This window comes from Atractosteus spatula, chromosome 9 (assembly GCF_055471065.1).
Source record: "Atractosteus spatula isolate fAtrSpa1 chromosome 9, fAtrSpa1.hap1, whole genome shotgun sequence".
NCBI classification, from domain to species: domain Eukaryota; kingdom Metazoa; phylum Chordata; class Actinopteri; order Semionotiformes; family Lepisosteidae; genus Atractosteus; species Atractosteus spatula.
In genome coordinates this window covers 50524416-50531189 of record NC_142714.1, presented here as the reverse complement: position 1 = coordinate 50531189, position 6774 = coordinate 50524416, and positions in this window count along the sequence as shown.

Here is a 6774-nt window from a genome sequence, read left to right as displayed (position 1 = left end):
TTTAATAATAAAAGATAAGTTCGTTAATCATTGCCTCGTAATTACTTATGACAATCTGCGGCTAGATAATAACTCCAGAAGATAACATTGCCGTCGCAAAATGCTTCTATCCGTAAATAATACGTTTATGAGACAACCGTTAATCCAAGCAGTCATAGCTAGATTCCTGGTTCCTCGTTCCTCGTTTTAACAATAGAAAGTTCGCGGGTCAGACGGATTCGCTGCACATGGTTTCAGTGTGTGTGTTTTGTCTTTGTTATATAAAATAAACAGATCATTAGTTGTTGGTAATGAGATCCGTTTATATACATATATTCGAAAACGAGTACCCGTCGTTTACTGTAAATAATTCAGGGTTTTGAGTATCTAGAAGGTGATTTGATTTTCTCAAGACAGCCTTTGAATGTCGCCTTCAGAATAACATCTAGCGCATGCATTCGATCAAGAGGACTTGGAAAGTCCAGCTTCGGATTTCCTTTTTCGTTTGTTCGATCAATAAATTAATCAGACTTAGTCTACATATAAACAAAGATTAGCCCGGTAAATTAATTAATTAAACGTTCAATCAAATGTTTTAAAATATTGTTTTTTTAACAGCAGTTTCAAGCACCCTTAAGACGAAAATCCAATAAGATTGATCGTGATTTTAATTTTCTTCGAGGATAACGGGGGAAATACTTTTAAAAATCTGAAAACCTTAGCACGAGAGAAACTTACCAGCCTGCATCTCTCGGATCAGGTGGGAAAACGTGTGAAACAATCCGATCGTACTCTCCAAATACCGAGAAACAAGTGAAGTATTGGGTGCTCCACAATGCTGTATTAGATCGGAGCGCCAGTCGAACCCTCGCCTCTTGCTCACCTGTGATCTCTAAGATGACCGGATCACCGGGTGCCTGGTGCGCTCTGCTCTTTCACACAGGTAGATCTCGCGTCACGGGTACACCTCGCCCCTGTCTTCTCGCAGCGCTGCGAGTTCATCCGGTAATCCAGTTGTGAAGGGGACAGAATCAGTCCGTGCTGGAGAGCCTCTCTCTTGCTCTAAAAAACGAGCTCCTTAAATTAGTCGCTTCAACAGAAATGTCAAAGTCGGCATACGACGTAGAATTATGATTCCTGTATAGAAAGAACAAGCTATTTTCTCAAGTTACGAAAGTGCAAAGGTAGCGCCAAAGAAATATCGCTTGGCATTAACTGCAGTGAGTTCGTATAACTCAGTGTCGGGAAAATCACTTATTCAGCTAAATAGCAGGAGTTCTTTCGCACCCGTGTGTATATATAGACTCAATTCCAAATACATCATTTTCCTTACGTTTTTATTACAGGGAAGCAATCCAAACACATTTTGAAACGATTTCACTGTAGCTTCTCTAGTGAATGATAATGATAACCCTGACCTATATCAGATTATAGTGCAGGCAGTTGGATTGCGTGATGTGAGCACAATCCTTGGTTTCAGATACTAGAAAAACAGGAGAAATTGTCTTTGGTCTCGAATCTGATGAATGACTTTCCCCAGTCACCATTCATAATGAGCCCATTAAACATCTGGGGTACATTGATGCCACTCTGACTTGAGAGGCACCTGTTGACTTTATTTGTAATAAAGTACTAGGGAACATGCCCTTACTTCTCAGGTAATGGGTATTTGGTGCCAGCTGTAAGCCTGCCCAGGTTGTTCAGTCCTGTGGTACGGGGTGTCTTGCAGTATGGAATAGCTGTCAGCTATAACAGTCTTTCTCTGCAGCAAAAAGTGAAGATGTCCAGCCTCCTGAGACAGTGGGGCAGCTGCTCGAGCAGAGCTTTCACCCTGCTTTCATTGAGAGTGTGTGATACACAGACGAGCTGTTAGTATCTCCTCGTGATCCCTCTCACGCTCTGCAGGAAGAATATCAGCTCGTGCCCTTCAAACAGACGTTTTAGACTCCCTCAGTGCAGACTTAACCAAATGAGGAATTATTTTATCCCATATTCAATCGAACTGCTCAACCAACAGATGAGTGCTGGTTCGTGGGCAAGTGCTCTCAGTGGGTGATGTGTGCTTATATGGGCTCAGTGTGATTGCGGGGGGAGTAGATTTACAGGGTTCTGGCGCAGTGGTGGGGATTGCTGTAAGGGTATTGTGATGTGATTGGGAATGGGTATATGTCTGTTATGTAATGGTTATTAGTAATCTAACATTTACTTATACTGATTGTAGGTTTTGTAAGTTTCCGTTTGTGTAAAACATGGCTGCTTTGAGATATTTCAGAGCAATCGGACAATAAGGGATGATTGTGTCGTATTGTGTCGTGCAGTATATGCATGGGACTCATGACATAGAGTAATATATTTATCTAGTAGTTCTATTGTTCTGTCTTTCCAGCAATGCCCAATCTGAGCTGTCCAGATCTGAAATGAAGAAGCTGTTGTATGCATTTCTGCAACCACCAGTCAAAATGATTGATCCACGGTTAACAGTGCTGATGAAAAGAAATAGCCTCTGTCCCATTTTATCTTTCTCTCCTATTGATTACAAGTCAGAATGAGCTTAAACTGCTCCATGCAGCTAAGCAACAGGCCAGGTAACTATCTGAACCTTGGACAGTGTATTAATACCTGTTAAAGCAGTATTTAAAGCATATTTCTGAACAAGCATAAGGGCATACTGATATATGTTATATATATTTTTATCATATGATTTCAGTTTGTTTTATGAGAACCAGAAAATACTACAGGCTGCAAAGAAATACACAAAATTCTTTTATAAAAATAATTTCTTATTATACAATGATAACATTATCTCTCTGTAGTTGCACATTACTAGGCCAAAGTCAGGTAATCTAGACATAATCAGGAGTTGCAGTATAGGGAAGTTTGCATTTTCAGTTTGCTCAAAACCCTATGAGTGTTTCCTACTCTTAAAAGAACTTTGTTATTAATACCGCTTAGTTTTTGCTGAGAGGAAGCCAAGCTTGTCTTTTAGCAAATCTTAATTCACATTGATCTTCAACGAGCGGCCAAAACGAAGGGCTGTGGTAGCAGCCAATCCATTGTGTTCATCAGATCTGACCGGCTCATTGCCAGGTGTTCCTCATCGTTAATGTCATTTGCTCCTCACTGCACATCCATAAAGCTAAAAGTCAACGTTTCGTGCTACAACATGTCGGTCACGATGAACTGTTAGCATAAAACAAAATGGCTACAATTGCAGTCAAGATCCGCATAAAACTGCATTTCTGTGGAAATAAGGAACAACACAGAGTGTAAAGATCAGAACAGAGCAACATGTCTCATATAGATGAGTAAGGATTTCACAAGCCACTAGGACCTGTGTCATAGATCCGGTAAAAGTGAAAAACAAGTGGTGTGACTTGCACTTGGAAAAGTGTGACAAATAATTTACTGCAGATCAGTGTTCACCGTAATTAAAACATTTAGCAGGAGAACCTTGTTGTCTAGAGAAAAATAAACAAAACCTGGATGAAAATAAATCTGTGATCTGCAGGGTCTGTCTGGCAGAGGAATCCGCCATCCAGAATTTCCACGTTTATTTGCAGAAAAAGACAGACAAGCTGGGAACTGAAGGAGACAGAGGGAGAGCTTGTGTTGTCTCAGGATGTTGTAACAGATGTCAGGCACACAGTGGAGGGATTTAAATGTTCTCACTGAGTCATACATTAGAGCCTCGATGGTCCACATTAGGGCTTTATTGACAACATGCTTTAAACAAAACAAACTTAATTAAAGGTCACTTCCACTACGCAGCCCAGCAGAGATCTGGGAGCGCAGGTTGAGAAGAAGCAGATCTGTAATGATTCGGTGTCACACACATCGGCACCACCAGGGTCTTCACAGTTATGATCTGTCTCTCCTGCTTAGATTATTTTATTGTGTGGCCCAGGCAGAAGCCATAAATCAGGGACGTGTACCTGCTGAGAATGACGCTTTCAAATAAAACCAGAAAAACCCAGAGCTAGACACATTCTCGGCACTGACGGTGAAATGCACATAAATATAGTAGGGAAAAAACATTATAATCTGCTGTGAGATGTAGGGGTTGTAAGAGGAAGAAAGCCATGTCAAACTGGGTTTCCTTCATGTTGTGTCGACTTTAGCATGCATGTCTTGTAGAGAAGTGGATGTGCACAAATTCTCGATTCATTGCTTCCAGCTCCCGTAATGAGAAGCAGAGAAGATATGTATTGAGGATTGAGTGTACTGGAGTTAATTTGGCTTCACTTGGCTGGCCGGGTGCCTGTTACGATGAGGCTGACAGGACTCCCCTTCTCTTCATGGGGAATGAGCCAGGGAGCTGCTACAAGGGTGAAGATGGGGTGGAGGGAGGAATGATTGAAAGAAGCACCGAGGGGAGGGGATGGGGGCTCAGCCAGTCAGATATTTTTGCACAGGATAGCTGACATCGGCGAGATTAGAAATTCGGCCTCTTCCCGAACATCTGTTAATTAAAACACCTGTTTTCCACACCTGGGAAGAAGAGGTATCTAAACTCCTTGCCCTTCACCCTCAGTCTGATGGCCCAATAGGACAGGTGACACTATAATGTGCCACTAGACTTTCAGTGAGAAGTGTAGATGTGGGCTGCAGCTGAACTGAAGGCCAGAGAGGAATTCTGGGTAAAGCGGTTGTTTTTAAGTTTGCATGGAACCAGAGGCAGCAGACTAGGCCAGCAGGTAGCAAAATCTATAAGGATACGTAACTTCTCAGGGTCCCACCCATCCAGCCATCCCCTTAATGAATCGACAGACCAGTCATCTTAAGTTTGGCGATCAACATGGACCACTTCACATAGAGGTAACAGGGACTCTCATAACAAAACAACAGAAAAGTAGCAGAGATACAGTATTTGCAATTCACAGAAAAAAAAGTAAAAAAATAGTACAGTATGTTTCTCTTGTGCTATTGGAGCAGTTCATTCCTCGATTGAATCAAAACAGGTCCTGTATTTAATATACATGCTGATGGTATGCATGCTGACGTCTCCCTGTTTTATACTGTATCATGCTGCAGGCCATAAAGAAATAAAAACAAATCCCTGTGGATATATGACTGGTCTCCAGCAGGGCTCAAGGTCATGTGTGCATGTGTTTCACCACTGCGTTGTCACAATTGTCTCACACCTGAAGAAGGCTCAACAGACAAAACCTTGTGTTTCTTCTTAACGAGCTCTTTGTGGTTTGTGAATCTCGTTCTTGTGTTTCTCTTAGCTGCTCGTCAACAGTACTGTAATAATAGTGCTTCTGCCTTTACTGCTGAATCCTTCTGAAGTAATAAAACATAAAAACACACTCCTCTTCCTCACTCCGAAGAAATAAAGCCTGTATGAATTACCAGCTTTCCCAGGAATTACCAGGACACACCTTTGTTGCAGGAGAAGCAGAGTCAAGTTTGCATCTCTTAAACAGTAATTTAATTGCTCTTTGTTTCAGAGAAGTATTACTCCATCAGCCATGTGCCAGGAATAATTTTTGAAAAGGAGAAAGTTATGTGTTAATGTAAAAGCAATTTCTTGGGCAAACTAAAGTAAATAACTGTCTTTCCTTTGCAAAATCTGACTGAGTAATTCTAACTTCAAAATGATTGATTGAATAAATATTGACTCCATTTTCCCCTGCGGTCAATATACGTTTCCCAGATAGAGTGTTTCTCTCTCTTCTTTTTTTTTTCCACTGCTGGGTCATCAGAGCTGATAAACACTGGAGAGAAGATTTGCTTTGTGGATAATACACCTATAAATCTCTCACACTGCACACCATATCTTTTCACATCTGCTTCATTTCCTTTCTGCTGAGGCTCACCTTCACACTCCAAATCTTTGCTTCTCACACACACACACCAACGGGAGCAACTGGCTTCACTCCAGCCATGCATCTGAACTGCTTAAACAGAACCACAGGCCCTGGGAAAACAAGCAGCCTGGTGAGATTATCATTGGCGCAGAGGAGCAAAATATAGGAAAACATGCCAAACAATGGCAGCATGCAGAAAACCCTAACCAAGCACAGAGAGCATGCTCTGGCCACCTGAGCCACCCCCCAGAACTCAACCAAACTCATTGTACCAGTGGTGCTTTTAAATCAAGATCAAGATAAGCTTTTGTTGACTGCTGGTACTGCTGCTAGTGGAAATTTGTCCATTTCGTCTTTGTTTGTCATCTGAATTCCCCGTGTGGGACTGACCCATTCCAGCAATGCCTTGTGGGAGCAATCATAGCAGTGCAGGTGACCAGTGAGAGTTGCGTTTTTGTACCATCAGGTCATTTCCACAGCAGGACCTGCACTGCGCAGAGAGGAGAGTCCACAGGGGTCTGTGGTCAGTCCAGCTGACACTGAGGGCACTGTCAGTTCCTGGGCTCCTGGCAAGCCTCCAGGGAGTGAGATGTATCACTAATTCTGGGGGCACTCGGCCACCTGAGCGCTGCCCCCTGGAAAAATCCAGTCAGCTTATAACACTGCACAGACGACATTGCCGCTGTCAGTCTGCATCCTGTCACGATCGACATCCCTCCTCTAGAGGGCGCTCCGACCCTTTTCTATTTTAGTTTTATTACGCACCCCTGGCCCTGGTTTCGCCTGTGTTATTTAAACCCTGTGCCTCCGAAGCTCAGGGCTCAGCAGTGGAAGACGGACGCCTGGAAACCTGCCTACCAGAGGGTCGAGGAGAGACCTGGAGGCATAGGCTTCACCCCGGCGTCTTGACCATCTGAGTCCGGGGCTCGCAGCACCTGGCTCCGTTATGGTTTTATCTTCTGTGTCCCTGGTTCCAAGTTCCCTG